Below are 23970 nucleotides of genomic sequence, written 5' to 3'. Positions count from 1 at the left end.
AATAGACACAATCCTCTTGGGACATCTTATGCTGTTATTGCCCCTCACTTCTCTTCCTGTAGCTTACTCTGCATTTCTCTGTCTGCTGACATACTCAATACTTTTCCACTGCCACTATAGCCCCTCATGTCCTTGTAACAAGCCTTGTTCCTTATGCATATGATTTTCCAATGATTAATCTATCCTTATATCCCTTATTCCAACCAATACGTTGTAATCATCATTATTAAATGTCACACCATTGAATTTATCCACAAGTCCTCCTTTTGGTCTCATGAAAATGAGACCAACCAACCAATCGGATTCAAACATCACATTCAGCCTCTGTGTCACTGCCCAGTTCTTCACACCCTCCGTCCTCCATCAGAGCCACCGTCTCCGTCTCGACTTGAGCCTTCTGATAGGGTGATAGGGGACTCTTCTTTTCGATGGCAGTGACGATCAACCTTTCAAACAGAGATCTGATACAGGGGATACAACAGCATCGACACAACACAAGTGCAGTCATCATGCCTCCCAGGGACAGAAACACAGACACCATCACACCTTTCCACTTCCCAAACCACTGTTCAAAAAATTCCTCCCAGTGGGTTGTTTATACCTGAGTGTTCATGCATCTCCTCCGACAGGGTCCTAAGTCCTTTTAGGGCTCTAGTTACCGAGCCATCTGGAGTGAGTTTTTGGACTTCCGCACAGGTATAAATCATATCCTCTCCACCTCGCCTGTCGTTTCCCACAATTAATAACATGGCATAAGTCAAATTGAAATGTCACGTTTGTTCCCAGTGTGTAATCTACGTCTATACCTCCATATGTTTTAATGCAGTAATCTGGTTGGCTCCGGCCTTCCCTCTTTGTTCTGTCATGGTGTTGGTTTTGATCTGTGTGTCTGTCTCTGATGGGTGATTCCCCCATCAATTTTGGAGTAACTATTACTATAGAAATGATCCCGCACACTCCCAACCACCACCATTTGGCTTGGTGGGGTTTTCCCGTTCCCTCAAACATCTTAATCATCATATATCAAAAATTCTTAGCAAGCAAAACCTTCTTGTGTTCTGGTTATCAGTTCCTTGTATCCTAGAAAACCTTTTCTGGGAGAGCTTTTGACCTTCTGTAGTAACATCAGAACATTCTTTCCGCACCTGGCAAAATTCTTCATTCCAATTTTGAGTATCTTGTGGCTTGCCTGAGTCTATGCAAAGCCGGTTACTATAAATCTTATCCAAAAGTGATAGCTATAATAGCTGCCGCCACAGATAGTGGCTCGTGTCTTTACACTTATTCAGAGTCAACTGTGGTGTTTCTTATCTGTTCCCGTGTCCTAGCGGGTGAATCCGCTGCTGCACACTGGCTCCAGCGGTACCAGCTGTCTCCTTTGCCCTGTAGTCGGACCGCGTGTGATGTCCTCTCAACCACCTTGTAGGGTCCTGTCCACCTTGGCTCCGACCACTTTCTCTTGATCACCTTCAGCAGAACCCAGTCCGTAGTGGGCGGTGTCTGACCCTCTAGGTTCCCCTCTGCTGCTGCAACCTGTTTTGAGAAAGCTGACACCAAAGCTGTTAGTTGGTCATAGTAAGGTTTGTACTTCAGCGGATCTCTTTCCTTTTCTGTGGTTGGGATTCCAGCTCTCGGTCCCAGGAACTGCTGCCCTGTTGTCAGCTCATATGGAGTGAAACCTGTGATGGAGTTTACTGAGCTCCTAATTGACATTAGAGCTAGGGGTAGGGCATCCAGCCAACTCATTTTTGTTTGAGCACACACTTTTCCTATGTTTCCTTTAATGGACTGATTCCTTCTCTCCACCTTTCCCTGTGATTGGAGGTGATACACTGTTCCAAACGCATGTTTCAGTCCTAGGGCCGCTTCTACTGCCTGCAGGTCTTTGTTCTTAAAATGTGTGCCATTATCTGACCTGATTCTTTTTGGAAACCCATGCGTTGGTATGTATTGGTTGATTAGGAATTTGATTACCGTTTTGGCATCTTCCTTTTTAGCAGGTACTGCTTCTGGCCAGCCAGTGTATGCATCCATGGTGACCAAGAGGTACCTATACCCATTTACTCTTTCCAACATGTCAGTGTAATCAATTATGATTTCTTGACCTGGCATTTTTGGCAAAGGAAATTTTCCCTCGTGTGGCTTCACTGTAGCCCTGATATTGTATTCCGTACATATTTTACATTCCCTGATATGGTTCACAATCATTGCGGGAAAAAATGGATGCCACCAATGGGTTAGATGTCTCTGCATCTGTGCCTTTCCACGATGTGTTAGCCCGTGTGCCTCCTGTAACACGGAAGCCGTCCACCCTGGGGGTAACACAGGTCGGCCATCCGGCGACCTCTACACTCCTTCGGATTCCGTTGCCCCTCTCTCTTTCCAAACTGTGAACTCTTGAGGAGAGGCTTTCTGTTGTTCCTTTATTCACATATTTACATCGCAGGCAGGTAGTAAATCATACACCGTTTTTCCCACCTGCATCATCATGTATTGGGCTGTGTAACCTGCTGCCCTTTTAGCTGCAGAGTCTGCCTCCTGATTTCCTTTTGCTATCATTGTTTCAGTTTATTACTGCTACCTCTGTTGGTTTCATTAGGGCTTCTACCAGTCTCTTGATGTCTTTCTCATGTTTGATTGGGGTTTTTGCTGCTGTCAAAAATCCTGCTCTGATCCACTGACTGAGCTCCACCTGTATTGCTCCTACCACGTATGCCGAGTCTGTGTAGATGTTTACTTTTTTCCCTTCTGCCCATTCTAATGCTGCTATCATTCCCTGTAGTTCAGCTAGCTGCGCTGATTCTTTTCCTATTACTCCCCCTGTCACTACCTCCTCAAACCCTTCATCTGTTTGTCTTACCACTGCATATGCTGCCTTCAGTCCCTCCGTGGGATGTCTGTAGCAACAGCCATCTGTGAACAGCACTTCCTCTGGGTCAGCTAAGGGTTTTGCCCGTAAATCTGCTCTGACCTTAACATCTTTCTGTACTCTTTCTTCAGACACATGTGGCTCACCTTCCCCCATGTTATCTGCCATGTTGAGTCCCTCGTGTGTGAACGTTATGTGTGGTGCATTGAGGATTTTTTCCAACCTTGTCTGTCTTAATGATGTCATGGTGAATGCTGCTGAGTTCACATAGGCCACTATGCTGCGTGTTGTCAGGACTATTAGAGCATGTCCCATGACTATGTGTACTACTTTTTGCATAATTTTTGCTACCCCTGCTGCATGTCTTGTGCATGGTGGATGTCTATTTTCTGTTGGATCGAGTGTCACACTTGCATACATCATCACCTGCCTACCTCCCCCTTTTTTCTGAAAAAGAACACCATTTACTCTATATGATTTTTCTGAAACATCCAGATAGAATGGCTCTTTGTAGTCAGGCACTGCTAAATCAGCAGCGTTTGTGAGAGCCTGTTTGAGGGAAATGAAGTTGTTCTCTGCTTCAGTGGTCTATTGTAAGCATGCGGGCAAATTTCTCATCCCCTGCTCATTGACCATGGCTCTTAAGGTGTGCGTGAGTTCCCCATATGATGCTATGTACTGTCTGCTGTAGCCCATCAACCCCAGGACTGCGAGCATGTCTTTCACTGTGACTGGTTTAGGATGGTGTAGGATTGAGGATCTATAGGCTGGGGACACACCTGTTCCTCTACTAGAGATAATTCTCCCCAGGAACGAGACCATCTGTCTGTAGCACTGGGGTTTGGTTTTTGAAACTTTGAACTCAATGTGATACAGCTGAGTTAATAGGGATTTGATGGCTGCTAAGCAGGAGACATGATCTGGAGCTGCCAGAAGGATGTCATCCACATACTGAATCAACACCACCCCCTTTGGGAGGGTGAGATCAGTGAGCTGCTGTTTCAGAACCTGATTGAACAGCCTAGGAGACAAGATGAAACCTTTGGGAACCCTCGTATACCTTGGCTGTTGGCCATTATAAGTAAACGAGAAGATGTCTCTGACATGGTCAGCTAGTGGTAGGCAGAAAACTGCATTGGCCAGATCAATACAGGAAAACATTTGTGTTCTGGGGCCAGTGCAGACATAGCAGTGTATGGATTTGGTACTAGGACTGTAGGAGTTGACACAATACTATTGACCCGTCTAAGGTCGTGAGCTATTCTATATTTCCCTGTATTTTGCTTCTCTACTGGTAAAATAGGTGTGTTCCAGCCAGATTCTGAGGGCTCCAACACCCCCGTTGCCAACAGTACCCCAATAGTATCTGTGATCCCTGCTTCTGCCTCATGTTTGAGGGAGTACTGTTTCTGCCAGATCGGAGTGTGATCTGTCAATTCAAAAGAGATTGGATCAACATTCTTGCAGTGTCCTACATCAGTTGGGCCTGCTGACCATAACGCCTCAGGGAGAGTGTCTATCATGCTTGCGGCGTCAGAGTGATCAGCCTTCTCTCTGCCATGAAATCTCTCTATTTGTCTATGTTCTAACAGCACTTTGTCAGCCGTCTTGTGCGTGATCCTGTAAGCTTTTTCGGATGGAGAGTACTGTAATTCAGGGAGTTGGGTCCAAACCCAGTCTGTCAGTGCCATCAGACGCTTGCACATCGGCCCAAGATCTCTAGCCTGGTGTTTAACATGCACTGCTAAGGTGATATGGGGCACCGCCTCTTCAGACATCTCATACCAATCAAATTGTTCTGGTGTCAATTCAACAGCAGCTGCCACACCTTCATTCCCCACAAGAATACAACTAGACAATACTTCCCACTGTGTCCCTTCAATGTAATTGTAAAAAGTTTGCTGATAAATTTCATCCCCGTCTCTATCATAGTACAGAGTAACATGGAGGGGGTCGGTTGGAGGGGAGTAGGAATGTAGCATTTGGACCCACGGCCGCCACCGATGATACAGAGTCTGTACGCCTTTGCTTTGCTTGCTTTCAGGTTCTAGGAGTCCCCAGTATATATCTGCCCAGAGTCCTTCAGCCGTGGGTGAAACATCAGCTGACAACAACATTTGAGAGCTTGACTGGATCATTGACAGAGAACAGTTCACAGAATACCCAGTGGGAAAAGTCACTACCAGTCCCTCTGGCCCACACATGACTGATGCCCCGCACTTCACCAACACATCCCGCCCCATCAAATTGACTGGGCACGCTGGCGATAAAATGTATTGATGTAAAAAAGTCTGTCCTGCCACCGTGGTAGTCAGAGGTGTCATCAACGGCAGATTTTCTGGTTTACCCGAGAACCCTACTAGCTGGACGCTGGAGGACAAAAGGTTGGACCGAGACATGGTGCACGTGATAGTGGAAAACCTTGCACCTGTATCAACTAGGAAATGCAGATCCATGTCCATTACCCTTATTTGCAGGTAGGGTTCTGCCAGCCCCACCTGCCCTTGAGTTACTCATACCCCTGACCACCCTGCATGCTCTGGGGATATTGTCCCTGAGGTGGAGCTGCTGCTGCATGAGGGGCTTGATGAAGTGGAACCATAACTGGAGGCTGCCCTTGGACCGGGGGCTGCACATAACCACCTCTGTTGCTGACTGGACCTTGACCTCCCCTGGGTCCCCACAGCATGGGACACTCCCTGATCCAGTGTCCAGGCTGGCCACATCCAAAGCATGTAGGTGGCATACCTCTGGGTCCTCCGCGAACCCTACCTCTACCTCTCATGCCTCCTGTTACTCGTACAGGCCTGCCCCCATAAGGGGGACTAGGCACCCATTCAGGCACTGGGTACAAATCTGGGGTGTAGTTTTGTGGTGGCGGCTGTTGAACCATCTGATTGGCTGCCTTTTGGTTTGTCTTCTTAGCATCATTTACCTTTTTCCTTGCCTCATCCAATTGGAGCTTTAGGAGCTGCACCTGGGCTGACTCTGTGCTCTGTCTATCCTCATCCTGTGTAGCCTTGTGTCTTTTCATATGATGATTCAGATGTTTTTCCCATTGCTCAGTAGAGCAGCCTGGGATGTCTGGATTGCCCTCCATGGCATCTTGTACTGCTTTGGGCATTCCAGCCATAACAGCTTTTCTAAACAGTGTGGTCTGTAACTGTCCTGAACCTGGATGGCTTCCTGCGGTGTCTGTCCATATGCCTTTGCATCTGCCTAAAAATGCTGACATGTCTTCTCCATCTTTCATGGAGAAGGTCAGTGAATGCATTGCTCCGGGAGGAATGGGGAATTTATCCCTCATTGCCCTTCCCACAGCTGTGGCTTGTCTGGTAAATGGTTCTGAATCTGGTAGATAACTAGTGCCTGCCACAGCCTCAATCTGCTGTATTTCCCACATAGCTAGTTGTTTTCCCAATAATGCTCTCCAGTCTCCCATAGCTAATTTGTGTCCCAAGGTGTGTTGGCAAAATTTCTCCATCCAGGGCCCTCCTCCCCCAGTGGGAGGGGGCATCTTATCCAGGATGCAATTCATGTCTGTGAATGAGAATGGTTGATACACATCCCCCGTTTGGGGTCCTTTATATATCAGTGGCAGTTGATGATATCTAGCGGGTGGTTGTATCTTTTCTCTGTCCCTAAGCTGGTGTCTATGCCTGTGGTCAGCACGGGGCGCTATACCAGTCCGGTTGTGCATGGTTAGTGCCCCTGTAATTGTGACCGGGTATGTGTCTTTGTCTTCCTCATCACTCCTCATACCCTCTGCCTCTGTACCTGCCTCTGAGCTCTCCTCGTGACCGTCTGCCCTCTCCACTTCCTCTCTTATCTCTCTGAGCTGTCTCTCCTGGAACCCATCCATTGTTTCAACCCCCTCACTCTGTATCCTCCCCTGTCCTGCTCCTCCCCCGTTTGGGGTGGAGGATGTTTCTGACACTGTCGTGGGTGAGCTTCTTGCCTGATTTATCTCTTCCTGTTCGCTTATCTGTTCATGTATTGTCCTACTCGCTTCTCTGGCTTCCTGCACCCTGCGCTGCCTCCCTCACCAGGTCCTCCACCTCTAATATTCTCCTTTTTACTACTTTAACCTCTCCCTAGCTACTCTGTAGTCCTCCTCTCCTATTGCTGTCATGTTCATTACTCCTTCTTCCACATGCATGAGTGGCATTTGCGGTGTGGGATAAGGAGGGGGTTGTATTCCGGATATTTTGGGATATATTGGCGCTGATGATTCTGTTTTTTCATTTCCTTTATCTTTTTCTTTGGTTATTTCTGAGTGTTTTTGATTCATTTCTACTGCCATGCAAGCTAAGTTCATGTTGTGTAAGTGGGCTCTTCTCTGTTCATTTTCCTCTCCGTCTTTCTTCCATTTTCTTTTGACTAACATGGAAACTTTTTCCGCCTTCCAGTGTTCATCTGCTTTCTTTTTAGCTTGTTTTTCTGCCTTCCCTATGTATAATATCAATCTCTTCCTTTCCTCCTCTTTGGGGACCTTGCCCTGTGTTTGTAAGTCTTTCCATATACTGTCATACATTCCAATCTTGGTGTCTCGCTTGTTCTTAGGGAGCCCTGCAAATATTTGACTCCAGGTTCTTTCCCATTGTTGCTTAACGGTCAACATAACATTGGGAGGGCAACCTCCGTATTCTTCACACTCCCTGTCAGATTCCCTTTCCATTGTGTTTTATCTGTCCCCACTCAGTAGCCAGCTGGTTTGTATGACACTTGCGTTCTGAGCCACCAACCCAATCAGAGAAGAGTTCAGTAGCCAGTCAGTTTGTATGGCACATACGTCCCAAGCAACTGACCCAATCAGTGAGTTTTATCAGGCAGTTTGCGTTGACACCAGTTAGGTTTCCACTGCTGATTCTTTCTCACTGAGACACTACCTCCTTCCTCTCTGAGACACTACTGAGTTTCTACCACCCTTATACACAGTTTTATCAAACAACACACTTTTTACTCATACAAAATATCAAACATTCACACTTGCCGTTAAAACACAGCACATATCATAAACCAGCGAGCGCTGCTTTTATGGGGACTTTTAACCCCAAGGGTCTCTAAACCTACTCACTCGGGGCCTCTAACCCCTGACATGGTCATGCGCTGCTTTTATGGAGACTTTTATGCCCATGGGTCTCTAAACCCGTCCGTATTTCCCACGTGCATGCGCTGCTCTAACCTCATGGGTCTCTAAACCCGCATGTCTTCTTTTCAGTACTGTTGTTGCTTTCAGGGGCCTCTAACCCCGGGACTTTAAACCCGTGCACAATTTATTTCAATGCTTTATTCATCTACTTTAACTAGGACACTTGTCGTATGATGACAACACACAATTTGGTATAGCCAATAACAGAACTTCGATAAAACAGGTGTCTGTTTACCTTAGTTTTTTTTCAGCGGCCGCTTGTTGTTGCCATCACACTGCAGTTATCCATTGTCTTTTACTTCTGTGGTCAATCCGTCACTTCTCCGTCTTTATCACGTCGGGGTCACCAAATTGTTGGACTGCATCTCACTCTACCAACTCATCTTCATCTATGTGAGAGCGTAGTCCTGCGTGTTTGTTGATAAAGCAATAGGAGAAGATGTTCGGTCTCAAAACCATCCGTTTTATTTAGCAGTAAATGGATAAAGCATACAGAGCTCTGGGTCTAGATCTTCCTATCCCTGACAAACAACAGATTGTGTCAGTTCACGAAGTCTGACTGTCTCTCCTTTCCCTGACCCAGTCTTTATACTATACAAAGTGTTGACTGAACATGAATGTGTGGTCTTCTTTGTGATTGGTCCGTTCATCTGACTCCATTTCCACCTCACTGATATCCGGACTCCAGGTAATCTTCTTCTACATCTGCTGTGACCTCCTTGTTGCAGCTGCCGTCGTAAAATCCTGTTCCTATTTCTGAAACCACAAATCACGGCACATCTTGTCTCTACTCCCCCTTGACCACAACACCCTTATTGTTCACTTTCCTATTCAGAGCAGCGACCCTCACTCCTTCCATGGAGATAGACACACTCTCCTTCTTGGGACATCTTATCCTTTTATTGCCCCCCACTTCTCTTCCTATAATTTACTCTGCATTCCTCTGTCTGCTAACATACTCAGTACTTTTCCACTGCCACTATAGCCCCTCATGTCCTTGTAACAAGCCCTGTTCCTCATGCATATGCTTTCCCAATGATTAATATATCCTTATATCCCTTATTCCAGTTAATACGTTGTAATCATCATTATTAAACATCACACCATTACATTTATCTACACTAACCTAGTTGACTAACAGTCCTTATAGCTTGTACATAGCAATAGCATGAAATGAGCCCAAGTTGCTAGCTCATAGCTGCATTAGCCAACTCGGATCACTGGTATACTGTAGCTCGACCGGTTGGAGAAGATGAGGGTTTCTTCTAACCTCCAAAAAAAGACAACATTTCATGAGTATTACTGTATGTGGCAATATAGTATTCACCCCTCTTTTCCTTTTCATTGCAGCTCCAGTCATTGTTTTTGCCCCACCCTTGGATCCCTCAATATTATTAAACCCAAAGGCTCTTTTAAGAGCCAACCTCTGTCTGTCTGTCTGTCTGTCTGTCTGTCTGTCTGTCTGTCTGTCTGTCCGTCCGTCCACCCACCCATCCATCCATCCATCCATCCATCCATCCATCCATCCATCCTTCTCTCATACTCCTGTCTATCTGTCAGTCTCTCACTCTCTTGTCTGTCTGTCAGTCTCTCACACTCTTGCTAACCAATCTCTCACGCTCTTGTCTATCTCATCGATGGCTTCCAACATGGACCACATCCACGACCACACTTATGGAATGCGCATTGGACATGCTTTCAACAATGAAGCTGTCTTGACTGGAGACATGTTGAACCAGGCCTATCAGGAGGGGAGGCGCATTGCACTTGCTCTGAGGCATGAAATTGATTATGCTGAAGACGTAGATGAGCGCTTACTGGACGAGGCCTACCAGGAGGGGAGGGGCATAGCACTCCATGTAAAGCACGATGCTGTCCCAACTGAAGCCAGGGTTAGTGTTTTAATAGCAATTTGTGTGGATTTACATTTTCAGTTTCTAAACAGTACCTTCATCATTATTCTTAAATTTCAGTCTTAAAAGAATTGTCACACACAGAATGCACAAAGTAAGGTCACTCAGCCGATAAAAAGGGACCATGCAGGACGAGGGAAGCCAAGAGGGAGATGTGGAGGACGGCGTCGAGCCTCAACTGCTGGTAACTCCTAAACAAATTTGAAATTCATTAAGTCTCATTGATTTACTATGTAACTAATCATTCATGTCACTGCTTCTCTGACTACAAAATGATCTCAGGATCAGTGTTTCCCACATGATTGAAATATACTTGTGGTGGTAGCAGGGGTGAGGTATGATCAGACTCTGCTATTGCTAGATTTGATACTTTTCAATACGTTGGCAGCCATGATTATACTTGGGCGGCCTGCAAAGTATTTACTATGTGTGGGGAACCCTGCGGGTTCTAATGAGTTGCCAATCAACGCCAAGGATGGGACTAACAGTGTTGTCAGCTGTTGTTGAGTGTTGTCATTTGTAGTGTAATGAACATGTGAATAGATTGTTGCTATTTTGCCTTAACCTTCAAAACATGTTAGGGTTCTCCTAATCTCTTTCTATTCTTGCATGTCTTGTTTTACAGTCACATGCCCTGGTACAGAGGACTCCCAGGCCACAACTGCTGAAGTGAATTCCCAGCCAAGAGCGTTTGCTCAAGAAGAATTTAGTAAGATTGTACACATAGATCGCATCATGCTGAAATCTTAAAGATGCCACACAGGGTATCAATCGGCCATGGTATAGGACGCTATACTATTGGGGTTATATCTCAGTAAAGCGCCCTGCCACCATTCATTCATTGCACCATAGACATGTTTCACTTGGTCTGTAACACTGCATCTACAGATAACATTTTTGTCATTCACCCTGTTGATCCAAGTAATCCTTAGTTTTGATGTTTTGTAATTTGCAACTGATCAGGCATGGTATTGTTCGATTTTCAACAACGCGTTATGGCTTTTGAGCACTCAAATGGAAGTAGAGATTACAAGTTCTCTATTGCACCTTTAACATATTCAACATGCTTTTGCATTTCCTTCATAGACCGAAACATGGAGAGGCTGTCAATGACTTCTGGGTCATTCCGTACTGATGTGCCTGCTGTGCCTCTGCAAAGCTCCTCGTCTTGGTCCTTGCGTCAGCTGACAGCCCAAGAACAGTGGAAGGAAGCTCGGCCAGACCTCCTGCAATATCTACTGGCAACTGAGGCTGTTGGCCAGGAGTTGTGCTCTATCTGCCATCAGGCTGCTGTTATAAGGTTGGAGTCAGATGTCTGCAGCTCTCTTCAGTTTTTGTAAATAGTTTAGTTTACACACTTTTATCATAGGCTGAATAAATACGGAAGGACATGTCCTAACAAAAGGACATGGCTCAATCTTACTCCAATTATTCCAACCAAATGCAAATTTGAAAATATATGGCACGTCTTGTTTGCTTATGAAATAATTATCTGTTTTTCTTTGCTTAGGTGCAGAGACTGCCTTCCCGAGGAGTGGTTGTGTGAGGCCTGTGATGTGTTGCACCATAAACGATGGCCACTCCACAACAGAGACAGTGTGGTGGATGGCTTCCTCAAGGCCATGCCACCATCCACATGCTATACTAAAGGGGAAACTGGACACTACATCCCACACAAGCAAGGTACATATTCTGTTTTTTTTACTCACTCACTATTAAGGCATTATCTTATGTTCTCAAATTTTTGATTGGTAGTTATTTCTGTGAGAGTGTATGACATTAAAATATACATGTTTCTATTCTGTCTGTTATGCAAATAACATGTTTCTATTTTATTTTCTGTCAGCTTCCATTTTACCCACAGTGCGCGCACCACAGCTATGCTCATATGAAGTTGCTGACGTCACTATGTCTCCAGGCAGAGAAGTCATCCTTATCACCATAAACGGTAAAGAGTTGTCCTTTTATACTTCATATCTGTTAGCATAATGACATGTCATTGTCTAAATTGTTTAAATATATCACCAGGATGGTTCGACTTGCACATGCCTGCTCATGTGTGCAATATCTGCCTGCAACGCTGGACCCCGGGTCTTAAAGATCTAATTAAGAGTGGTTAGTGGCCAGCCTCTTCACATTCCCCGACCCTGTACACTATTGACCTCTTCCACTCATTCCCAGACCTGAAGGTCATTTCACCTGGCTTTTCCAGGCAAGCTTTTGCAAAGTTGCTGGAACATCGCACTCGGCGTGCTGGAAGAGTAAGTGTAATAGAACAAATGTCTTCGTAATTATTATTATATTGTTAAATAGACAATACCCATATGTTCATAATCATGTACACTTCAGTCAGGGCAAATCAATGGGGATGCACTTCAGCGGAGCTTCCTGGAGTTCAGCTATTGCTCGTTTGAGGAGGACCAGCTCTGCTGTGCGACCCCGTTCCCCTGCCCCGCCTGTACCCCAGAAATGGTGGCTGTAGCAGCTGATGGAAACCGGAAGCTTTACCGCTTTAAACGATCCAGCGGGTGTGTCTTTTGCTTGTGGTCTTTTTGTTGAATTTGCATTTTTTGAAGGGCTGTTTCTTGCCAAGGACAGTGAGGTGTCAGCTTTTGTTGACACCATTAGGACTGCAGTGAAAAGCGTAAGTCTTACACCAGCCAAGTATACATTAATCATGTTGCTACTGTATGTACTCACCACATACTAGTGGGCTATTCAGCTACTCCCGATACCAACGGGTATTAAGTGAAAGGAATGTTAATGATGCTGTAGTACCTGTGTTTCAAATGTTTCTGTTAATGCACTGTTCTCACAGACGCAAGGCAAAGCAACATGCGGTGCTTCGCAGTGGGCAGCAGCCAGGGAAACCTCACGGAGGGCCAGTAAACTCGATGAGGAGGGCGTTGAGGTAGCCGTGTGTCGCCATGGCTACCTCTTGAAAGGCCTAAATATGTACCGGGGTGAAATTTTTGCCTACCCTCTCTATCTCCAGAGAGAAATTCAGGCCACAGCAAATGTCAAATTCTTTGCCATGGATGTCACCTGCAAGTACTGGCTATGCCTCCTAAAGGTAGTGGCTGCCCTTCCACCACTCCAGGGGCTCTTGCAGATGAGGCCATTCCTCAGCATCATGCATGCCAGGGCTCATGCCACAAAGTGTGAGGTATATTTTCATTTTTTCAATTTTTATGTATTGTTTTATAAAGAAACGATATTGAGATTCAGCTCAAGATTCCATGTCTATTTTCATGCACTGCTGCTAATATCAGTGTTCAGTCCATTGTCAGTGGCAGGGGCAGGGTTCTCCGGGTGTTTCGTGATCAAAGGCAGGGCCACTGGTACTTTTGATCAATCCAGCTCCCTGACTACATTCATTGTCTCCTTTAACAGCTTAAATGGAGTGGCAGGAATCAGGAGGGAGCGGGCACAACGGCTGGTGAAGAGGTTGAGCAGGTGAACAGCTACCTCTCCCGTTGTGCTCTGACAACGAAATACATGTCCAAAGCAGGTTGGTCACTTTCAGCACTTTTCCAGCACCCAATCCCTACTCATCTCAACTCTACTCTCTTCAACTGTACCTTACTGTACTCACTCTCACTTCGTTTTCTAATTTTCTGTTAAAAAAGTGGCATTGTATCTATCCTGAAGTGTGTCATCTTCTCACATTGTTCTATAATTTGCGGTCCATAATGACATCTTCTACTTCCAACAGCCCGTGTGGACATGCTGACTGTCCATGCAATGGAATGGAACAGGAACAAGGGAGACAATCTCCACAAGGCCCTCTCCACAAGATATGTGAAGGTATGTCCTGTATTCATGTTTGTTGTATCATTATGTGTTTGTGTATCTGGTTAAACCCACATGCGTGAAGCAGATTTGGGTCACTGTACCTGACTTGAAATGGATGCTGAAAATATTTCTGTCTTTCAGACTTGTCAAAGAGCTGTGGAGGAGACAGCAAGACCTCTAGAGCTCAGAGAAGAGGTCCATTGCTCAGAGGAGATGGCCCTGCAGTGGGTTACGGATGTTCAGGAATGGGCTGGGGGTAAGGATGACAGGAAATCATATCTCTCCCATCTCTTTTTGTCCTTTTTTTTGCATTTATTTCTGTACTTTCAGAAGTAGCTGTTATTGAATGCTGAAAAAGTAGTGCAATACATATACAAACTGTGAAGTAGGTGTGCGATTAAATGATTTTGTTAGATTAAATATCTATATCTGGTATTCCTTTACTATTTCCCAATTCTGTAGAGACAACAGATGCCGCCAGTGATCAACGATCCCTGCAACAACAGTCCACTGAGGGGCTTCATCTGAGCCGTCACCACAGAAAACAGAGCCTCTACCGTCAAAATGGTATGGTAAAATTTGAAGTATTTATTTGTATCCTATGTAATGGACAATACATGTACATGATCACTTACCCATTCACTACATTGTCAGTTGTTTTTGTGCTACTTTTGTCTTGTTAGACAGCAACAAGCTTCGTCACCGCCTGCGCAAAGATTTGGTGAAAGACAAGCGGCGTCTCTTCGAACAGATTGCCGAATACAACAGGCTGGTGTCAGAGATGCAGATCAATGTGGCAGTGGTCGAGAGGTCGCTGGCTGGACACACTGTGTCACACATATGGCCATGGGAGGTGCACGGCAGTGGTACGTGCCTTTTGAGATGCTCAAATGTGTGTGTTTTGAGACCCAGGGTATTATTATATAGTATATAAGTTACGGACTATGCCCTGATCATGCATCATAAAGTGACATTTAGCAAGTCAATAGGGGATATTTTGTATAACTTACAGGATCATCAGTGAACATCAGCACCAGGAGACGAGTGCATGACCAGCAGATGCTGACCACACGCCTGCAAGAGGAGAGGAGCTTCCTGGTTTCGGAGATGGCCCAACGTTGCGAAACCTGGCCTCGGCTCTCAGGACCAAGATTATAAGTGAGGGTATGTTGAAAAAAACAACTTTGTTTTCCATTCATGTTACTGCCATCCCACCAAAAATCTTTTTGCAACACAAAATCAGCAGGCATTTGATTAGAAGTTACATACTATCAGAATCCTTACTATAGGTTTGTGTATTGTCTTGTTTTGAATGTCAGCAGAGGGAAGTGAAGGACTACGATGTCTTCTTATTCGAAGACTTTCGGAAGTGGAAGGTAGTTTGCGGTTGGTCCTACACCACTACCAGGCTGCTTTGGGGCCACATGCATCTCTCCTTGGAGGCTTGGATGATGAAGAGGAAAGTGAAGCTAGCAGTTCAGAAGAGAGTGAGGAGGAGGCTGAAGAGGAGGCAACCTGGGTAGCCCTGGCAGCACATCATCCCCCACCCTCATCCACCTCCACTGGCTCCCAGTCAAGAGCCGTATCTCCTACAAACTCCTCCTCCTCACCTACAAATCCCTCCATGCCCTCGCCCCCCAATACTTGTCTGACCTCCTCCACCAGTAAACTCCATTCTGGAACCTACGGTCCTCTGACCTGGGTCTCCTCTCCATCCCCCATACTAGGCTGCAGACTTTTGGTGACAGAGCCTTCAGTGTGGCGGCCCCTACCCTCTGGAACTCTCTCCCTCCTGAAATCCGTGGCGCCCCAACCCTGGACACTTTTAAAACAGCCCTCAAAACACACCTTTTTACCAAGGCTTTTCCCCATTAGTTAGTTTAGTTTAGTTAGGTTCATTTTCCCCTTTTTTGCTGCTGCCTCCCACTGCCCCTCCCGACCCCTTACTTGACCCTGTAAAGCGACCTTGGGTTTTTTGAAAGGCGCTATGGAAATCTTGAGTTATTATTATTATTATTAGGTATCCTCCTGGGGTATGCATGGTTGTTTGCCTGTGTAACAGGATTCATTTTGTTTGTATGTTTCACTAGATTTTTATGTGTAATTTGCTATTGTTTATTTGTTTTTCTGTTTCTGTGATCGCCTGTCTTGTTTAATGTTTCATTTTATTGATTTATTTACTATATTTTAATATCCTGATTATTGATTGGCCACATTTAATATCCTGATTACTGTTGGGCTATGGGCTGGGACATTGGCGGGGTCGTGAACTCTTAGGTCTCTGTCTCTTTCCCGGGTCTGGCTGTTGTGGGCAGAGGTTAGTAACGCCAGGAGCTCTATGTACATCCTTTTTCTGAGAAGCTAGAATGTTTGAATGTCCATAATGTTTGATTTAAATATCTCTAAATACTCATGTGTATTATAGGTATGATTGTGTAGTGAAAATGTCATTTTTTTATGAATAGTTTAAGCAATGACAGTGATGACGACGATTTATGTTGTTGAAGCTGAAGCTAGCTGGCCAATAATGCTAAGCTGGGAAAGAGCCCTGCCATCAAATCTGTTTGCTCTGTGATTACTCTACGCCAGGGGTGTCAAATCCAAACTTACTGAGGGCCATTCTGAGGGTTGTGAATAAAATCGGGGGCCATGACATTCATTACAGTGATTCTTGTTATGGTTACAACCCATATGCTATTTATATAGCACAGACAGTTTTTTAGGATTATTGTATATTTGATTGATCCCTTTGTACAGTAAACTTCAATACTCTGTATGCTTCTTCTCATTTTCCTGTCGGAGTGACATTCAAATTTCCCCAACCTGGGGATTAATAAAAGGCAATTCAATTCAATTCAATTCATATATGACTCAGAGGTAACGTCAATGCAGCCAAACTGGCGGGTTTATTCACACAATCAAACCAAACACGTGACTGGCAAGAACTTGCCAGGAGAGGGCACATGGATGACAGGACCATAACAATTATGTTTATAAGTAGGCTAGCAGGTGGATTAAATAAAATAAAAATACAGTTTGTTCCCCCTTCATATTTGTGGGCAATTCTTTATATCAGCAAAGTAAGATGGAAGTGCTGTCAATATAGCGGCAAGTGCAAAAACAATGTTTTATTTAAAGATAATAATAATAATAAAAAATAAAAAAAGAAGAAGACAAGTGCACAATTAAACAAACTACATTAGCAGTCTAGCCTACAATAGGCTCAGTTTTTAACAAAATAGTTTCACAGTTAAACAAAACCATTAGGCCTACTACTGTGTCTTTCAACACAACAAATTATGTTTTCTGTGATAACGCAAAATAGTCAGTGCAACAAGGCCTATCTGAAATGCATTGTAGTTCAACTCTTACTAGACACTCTGCACCTTTTCTTAGAGATGATCTCGTCTATTCTAGGCTTAATGTCCTTGGCTGTGGCCAGTTTCAGTACCGAGACCAAATGCTGGTCAGTGAATCGGGATCTGTGGGATGTCTTGTTCAGGTTCATTATGGAGAACATCTGTTCGCACGAGTAAGTGCTTCCGAACATGGACATGATGCGTGCAGCATGAAGACGGAGCTCTGGCATTGATTGGGGGAGGAGAGCCGCAAACTCAGCAGCCCCCACTGACTGGTACTGGGACTTCAGAGCGCTGCTACATTGCAGTTCAATGAGTTCCAATTGCAGGTGCTCAGGGGCAGCGTCGACATCAATTGCAGAAGGATTTGCGAACAGGTCAAGGTTGAATTTCTGTGATTCAAAATCAGCAAACCTCCTGCTGAATTCCGCTTTGAGTGTGTTCAGTTTGTCAGCATACACTTGGGAAAGTGGGTCAAGTTACCTTTGCGCATCTGGCCCTCCCTCAGACGCAGTTTCAGTTCAAATGCCTTCACGGAGTGCCGCATCTCGGTGATCAGCTGCTTTCTTCCCTGGAGTTTGAGAGTCAGTGACCTGAGGTGCTCCGTGATGTCACACATAAACACCAAGTCCCTTAGCCACTTTTCATCCTCGAGCTCGGGGGCGGCCTTCTGTTTGCTTTCCATGAAACGAGCGATCTCGGCGCGGGTGTCGTAAAACCTCCTCAGCACTTTCCCCCGACTCATCCAGCGCACCTCCGTGTGATAGGGCACATCCTCACGCACAGAGTTTCCCTCCTCTAAAAGAGCCCTAAACCGCCGATGATTCAAGCCCCGTGCACGAATAAAGTTCACAGTGTTAGGCACAACAGTCATGACCTGTTCCATGCCCAACACCTTACCGCAGAGGGCCTCCTGGGGGAGGATGCGGTGGTAGGCTACCAAGTTTTCTCCTGTGTGCCCCGTCGCCTTCCGAGTCAAACCGACCAAACCACGAACTACCCCGCACATCGCCGGTGCTCCATCCGTTGTCAGTCCAACAAGTTTATTCCAGGGCAGTTCCGCTTTGTTCCCGCTCTGCTCCACTTGGGTGAAAATGTGCTGTTCTGTTGAACACTACCAGCGACTCTTGACATACGAGACACGCTGGCTTTTGTTTTAACTCACAAAACAGGTATTCAGCTTCACACCTCTCTTGAAACTGTCGATACTCTTTGTCTACTTTTCGTTTTGTCGCCATCTTTTGTTTATGCTAGCTAGCTAGCTTTCGATCTCCTTTGCAAAGCGTACGTTCAGGTAACGTTACTCGGGTGACGTAGGCGATGCTACTGCGGGAACATGCTACTCAGCATTTCTGTTGCTATGGGGGAAAAGCGAAGTGCGGCAGCGCCCTCTTGTGTTTCAGCGTTGCATTGTCACAGACACAATCTCTCGGGCCACATTCAGTTGATGACCAGGATTGACAGGAGGAGGACTGTTTAAAAAGATATGGGGCCCGTTTATACATTTTATTCTACATAATGACCTGGAAAATATTTTAGATGAACCAGAAGAGGAAGGGGGGGGGGTGAGCCTGCAAAGTGATTTTTTTTTTCAAGGTGATGTATCTTCACCATTGGATACCCATATAGAATGTAGGAGAAATTGTATAGGAAAAGAGAAACTTTTGTTCTGTGTTATGGTTTTCTTTTATTGTTGTTTTAGCATTTTTTATACATATTTGCTATTGGTATGTAGCTTTAAGAAATTGTTTGATATTTCATATGCTGTATACTAAGCTTAGGTACACAGATGCACAATGTGTATTACATTTCCTTTTTGCTTTTCTTCCCAGACGGTATTGTTGTAATGCACATTGTTTCTGTTGTTATTATTGAAAAATCAATAAAATATATTGATAAAAAAAGAAAGAAAAGCACGCCGCCACTGGATGGAGCAGTGGAAACATGTTCGGTGGAGTGACGAATCACGCTTCTCTGTCTGGCAGTCTGATGGACGAGTCTGGATTTGACGAAGGAGAAGGTTACTTGCCTGACTGCACTGTGCCAACTGTAAAGTTTGGTGGAGGAGGGATAATGGTATGGGGTTGCTTTTCAGGGGATGGGCTAGGCCCCTTAGTTCCAGTGAAGGGAAATCTTAATGCTTCAGCATACCAAGACATTTTGGACAATTCTATGCTTCCAACATTGTGGGAACAGTTTGGGGAGGGCCCTTTTTTTGTTCCAGCATGACTGTGCCCCAGTGCACAAAGCAAGGTCCATTAAGACATGGTTGGGTGAGTTCGGCGTGGAAGAACTTGACTGGCCCGCACAGAGCCCTGATCTCAGCCCCATCAAACACTTGGGATGAACTAGAATGGAGACTGCAAGCCAGATCTTCTCATCCAACATCAGTGCCTGACCTCACAAATGCTCTTCTGGATGAATGGGCAAAAATTCCCCCAGACACACTCCAAAATATTGTGGAAAGCCTTCCCAGAAGAGTGGAAGCTGTTATAGCTGCAAAGGGGGAGACCAACTCCATATTAATGCCTATGGATTTAGAATGAGATGTCATAACAGTTCATGTAGGTGTAATGGCCAGTTGTCCCAATACTTTTGTACATAGTGTATGTTGATGGCTCGGTGTGTAAATCTATCGACAGGATGCTTGACAATTTCTTATGGAAAAACAAAACCCACTATATGCAAAAATCTGTCGTTCTAAATACATACAACAACGGTGGGCTACATTTTATAGACTTCAGCTCGCTTAACAATACATTCAAAATAAACTGGTTCAAATAATATCTAAAAAAAACCCTACTATTTGGAATTTCATCTCTCATCACTTTTTTTCCACATTTAGGTGGTCTAAAATTCATTCTGCTTTGTAACTATAATATTCAAAAAAATCCCACTCAAACTTTCAAATTTTCACCAACAGGTTCCTTTGGCTTGGGCGCTGATTTACAAGTACAACCTCTCACCGCAGAGATGTTATATTTGGAACAACTGTGATATTACATAAGAACAAGTCATTATTTTATGATTATTGGTTTAACAATGGCATTATCCTAGTGAGTCAGTTGTTTAATAAAGAAGGGCTATTGTACAACTACTCAGAATGTCCTGCCAGGTATAATATACCAATAACCCCAAAAGAATTTTCTGTAGTTTTGACGCTATCCCATCTGGTATATGCCTGTTATTTGGGAATGTTTACCACTCTCTGCCCTTGTCAATGTCACCCCTGACCCAATTCAATCTCCATTAGGAAAAGATTGCTTTTCTTTTCATAGAGGCATGAGTTCCAGAATAAGAACTTTGTTTCAGGCCAACATCGTTTCTGTTCCTCCAGCAACATTTTATTGGAGTAACTTTGTTGGTATATATTGACTGGCAGAAATTTCGGTCCTTACCACAAAAGTTCCTTCTAACAAATAAGGTTAAATAATTTTCATTTAAGTTGATCCACAGATTCTATCCAGCTAAACATTTCTTACAAAAGTTAAAGAGTGACAAAGATGTAAATTACTCTTTCTGTGAATTACATGCTGAAACTTGCTCCCATTTATTTTGGTCTTGTACGTTTACATATAAGTTGTGGAAAGATTTTAATCATTTTATGGTTAACAGCATTTTCTCAGATTTTGTGTTACGTTTCACGAATGAAGACCAGAGGCCAGTGTAGAGAAACCCAAAAGGACAGACAGACAACAGAGCACCGGGATAACCCGAAGGGCGATTTAATGCAGGGAAGAAAAACAAACAACAGTGCCACAGGGGATAATGACAGGTGAGTCTCAGGTGGGCGTTGTTGAGACAATGTGCGCCTGGCTACCTAAGTCCAAATCCGTAGAGCAAGGGGTTGTCCGAGGAAGTCCGGGTCCGAGATCCAGGAAGTCAAGTCCGAATAGGAGGGGCCCAGGTAGAGAGACATGGAGGGAGATCGCTGGAGAGGTCCGGGGGGAAAACGTGACGGTCGCTGGGGGCGAGGAGCGAGGGAGACGCGGGGAGCCGTGGAAGTCGCGGAGGGAGAGTCCTGGGAGGGAAAAAAGAGAGACACGAATATAGACACTGGGAATAAACGGGAGAGCAAGAGGGCAAGGAACGCTGGAGGGCTTGTCAGAGCTTTACCACAGGGTTCAGTACGTCGAAGCATGGAGAGACGTTCTGGTAGGCTTCTTGTAGAGGGCTGCCTGATTGCCGCAGGTGTGCCTGATAGATGATGGCAAGCACCCGGTTACAGCGCAGCGCTCGTCTTTTAAGAGTGCGAGCCGAGCGCTCAGATGTTTCCGGCACGTCCGAGCTGGGGGAGTGGCTTGAACGTGCCGGGGAGGCAGCTCGGGGCGGTGTAACCACAACAGGACCCCCCCTCCTACGGGAGACACCGGGCTACCGTCCGATGGCATTGGGCTGGGCCCGACAGGACTCATCCAGAGGTGCGGGGTCGGCCAGGTAGGAACGGGGAACCCAGCTATAGACATATACAAGAAATAGACATATTTCTTCTTGTAGAGGGCTGCCTGATTGCCGCAGGTGTGCCTGATGGATGATGGCAAACACCTGGTGCAACGCAGCGCTCGTCTCCTCAGAGCGCGAGCCGAGCGCTCGGATGTTTCCGGCACGTCCGAGCAGGGGGAGTGGCTTGAACGTGCCGGGGAGGCAGCTCGGGGCGGTGTAACCACAACATTTTGCTCTTTATTATAGAAAGATTATATTCGGTTGCTATGATTGTAGTGAGCAAGACATTAGTGCATTTTTCTGTTTAAACTAATTCCACCTCTTGCCAAATTCCACAGTCACAAATGTAAATTTACAAAAATCCTCATTTCTTTGTATTTATGAAAGAAATGGGTCAATATGTGTCAACGAATTCTTCCTCTCAAAAGAAGAAAGCTATCAAAGCAATAAACGTTTGCAATGTCTTTAATGTTTTTAAGTCAATTTCCTGTCATATACTCGGGTGTTTTCCTTTCTATCCTTGATGTGTTTTTTCTTTGTTTCTGTTTGACACTGCTCGTCGTTGCATTCTATACATTATTCGTTTGATTCTGTTGTTTGCTTTTGTTATTATATATGTTGATAGTTTGAAATAAATAATTATTTAAAAAAAGGTTCTTTCAGCATTTTTTTTTTTGCAGAAAGCCTCTTTATTGCAATAATACCAATAATTCACAACTTGTCCCTCGAGATATTGATTCAAGTTTCTCTCTGTGCCTCTTCCTGAGCCTCCTCCAGCTGCATCTTCAGTTGCTTCATATGAGAGCTCAACATTTCTGCCTGGTCTTTGAACTGCTCTGTGTTGGGTCGCTCGTCCCCCACCTGCAGGATGACCTCTTTCATCTTCTTCTTGGTGCCTCTAACCAACTTGGAGGCGGCCTGCCTCTCCCTGGTCTCTGTCCAGTTGCTCTTCTAGCTGGGTGATTTTGGCTTCCAGGGTGGGGATACTGGCCTTGAACTTGGACTTGACCGGCGGCAGAAGGATCCCCATTACCTGTGCGAACAGACCTCATTGGCGTCGGAAGGGAAACAGACTTCGGAGGTGTCGGAAAAGCCGCCGCTCGGGAAAAAGACTTCGGAGGTGGCGAAAGGGTCACCGCTTGGGGACCAGACTTCGCAGGCAGCGGAAGGGCCGGAAAGCCCGCCGCTGGGGGACCAGGCTTCGGAGGCGGCGGAAGGAGCACCGCTGGAGGACAAGACTACGAAGGCAGAGGAAGGGCCTCCGCTCAGTTACCAGGCTTCGGAGGCAGCAGGGCAGCCAATCGGGGAACAGGCTTCAGGGACGGCGGGGCAGCCAAACGGGTAGCAGGCTTTGGAGGCAGCGGGGCTGCTGACGGCTCAGAAACTGACCGCCCGACGGCAAGGACGTGCAACAGCACAGGAAAAAAGAGCATGTTGGCAAGGGAGGCTGGTGGCACAACAACAAACTACATGCTGGCCTCCTCGGCCAGTGGCACAGGAACTAACAGCACGGGACACAGACTTTAGAGGTGGCGGAAGAGCCGCTCGTTAAACCTTGGGGGTGCCGGAAGGGCCACTAAGGAAACAGACCTCGGCGATGGTGGAAGGGCCCCTCAGGAAACAGACCTCAGAGGCGTCTGAAGAGCCGCCGCTCGGGAAACAGACGTCAGAGGCATCGCAAGGGCCGCCACTCGGAAAAAAGGCCTCGGATGCGGTGGTACGGCTAGCGCCTGGGGAGCAAGCATCCGAGGCGGCGGGGCAGCTGCTCAGGGAGCAGATGTTGAAGGCAGTGGGGCAGCCGATGGCTCAGGACTAGACGAGACGGTCCATCGGCAACGACGGCTGATTTCACAGTAAAAAATAGTATGTTGGCAAGGGTCGTCAGCGGTACAGCAACAGACCGCACGGGAATCAGACTTCAGAGGCGGTGCAAGGGCCGCTCGGGAAAAAGACCTCGGAGGTGACAGAAGGGTCGCTCGACAACCAGACCTCGGAGGCGTCGGAAGGGCCGCCGCTCGAGGACCAGACCTCGGAGGCAGTGGAAGAGCCGGGAGGGCCGCCGCTAGGGGACCAGGCTTCCGAGGCGGTGGAAGGGCCGCTGCTTGGGGACCAGGCTTCGAAGGCGGTGGAAGGGCCGCTACTCGCGAACCAGGCTTCGGAGGCGAAGGAAGGGCCACTGATCGTGGACCAGGCTTCAGAGGCGAAGGAAGGGCCACTGACCGCGAACCAGGCTTCGGAGGCGAAGGAAGGGCCACTGATCGTGGACCAGGCTTCGGAGGTGACGGAAGGGCCGCCACTGGAGGACAAGACATCGGCGGTGGCGGAAGGACTGCTGCTAGGGTACCAGGCTTCGGAGACAGTGGAAGGGCCGGAAGGGCCGTTGCTCGGGGACCAGGCTTTGGAGGTAGTGGAAGGGCCGCTGCTCGGGTAACAGGCTTC

At 46.2% G+C, this 23970-nt stretch overlaps 1 pseudogene; it reads right to left on the bottom strand.

The window, feature by feature from the left end:
• Positions 1-17090: 17090 nt before the first annotated feature.
• LOC130112106 (general transcription factor II-I repeat domain-containing protein 2-like) lies at positions 17091-22561 on the bottom strand (annotated as a pseudogene).
• Between the last annotated feature and the right edge of the window lie 1409 nt (positions 22562-23970).

The sequence above is a fragment of the Lampris incognitus genome, chromosome 4 (genome assembly GCF_029633865.1).
Source record: "Lampris incognitus isolate fLamInc1 chromosome 4, fLamInc1.hap2, whole genome shotgun sequence".
Classification (NCBI taxonomy): domain Eukaryota; kingdom Metazoa; phylum Chordata; class Actinopteri; order Lampriformes; family Lampridae; genus Lampris; species Lampris incognitus.
This window is presented reverse-complemented; position numbering and strand designations above follow the sequence as displayed.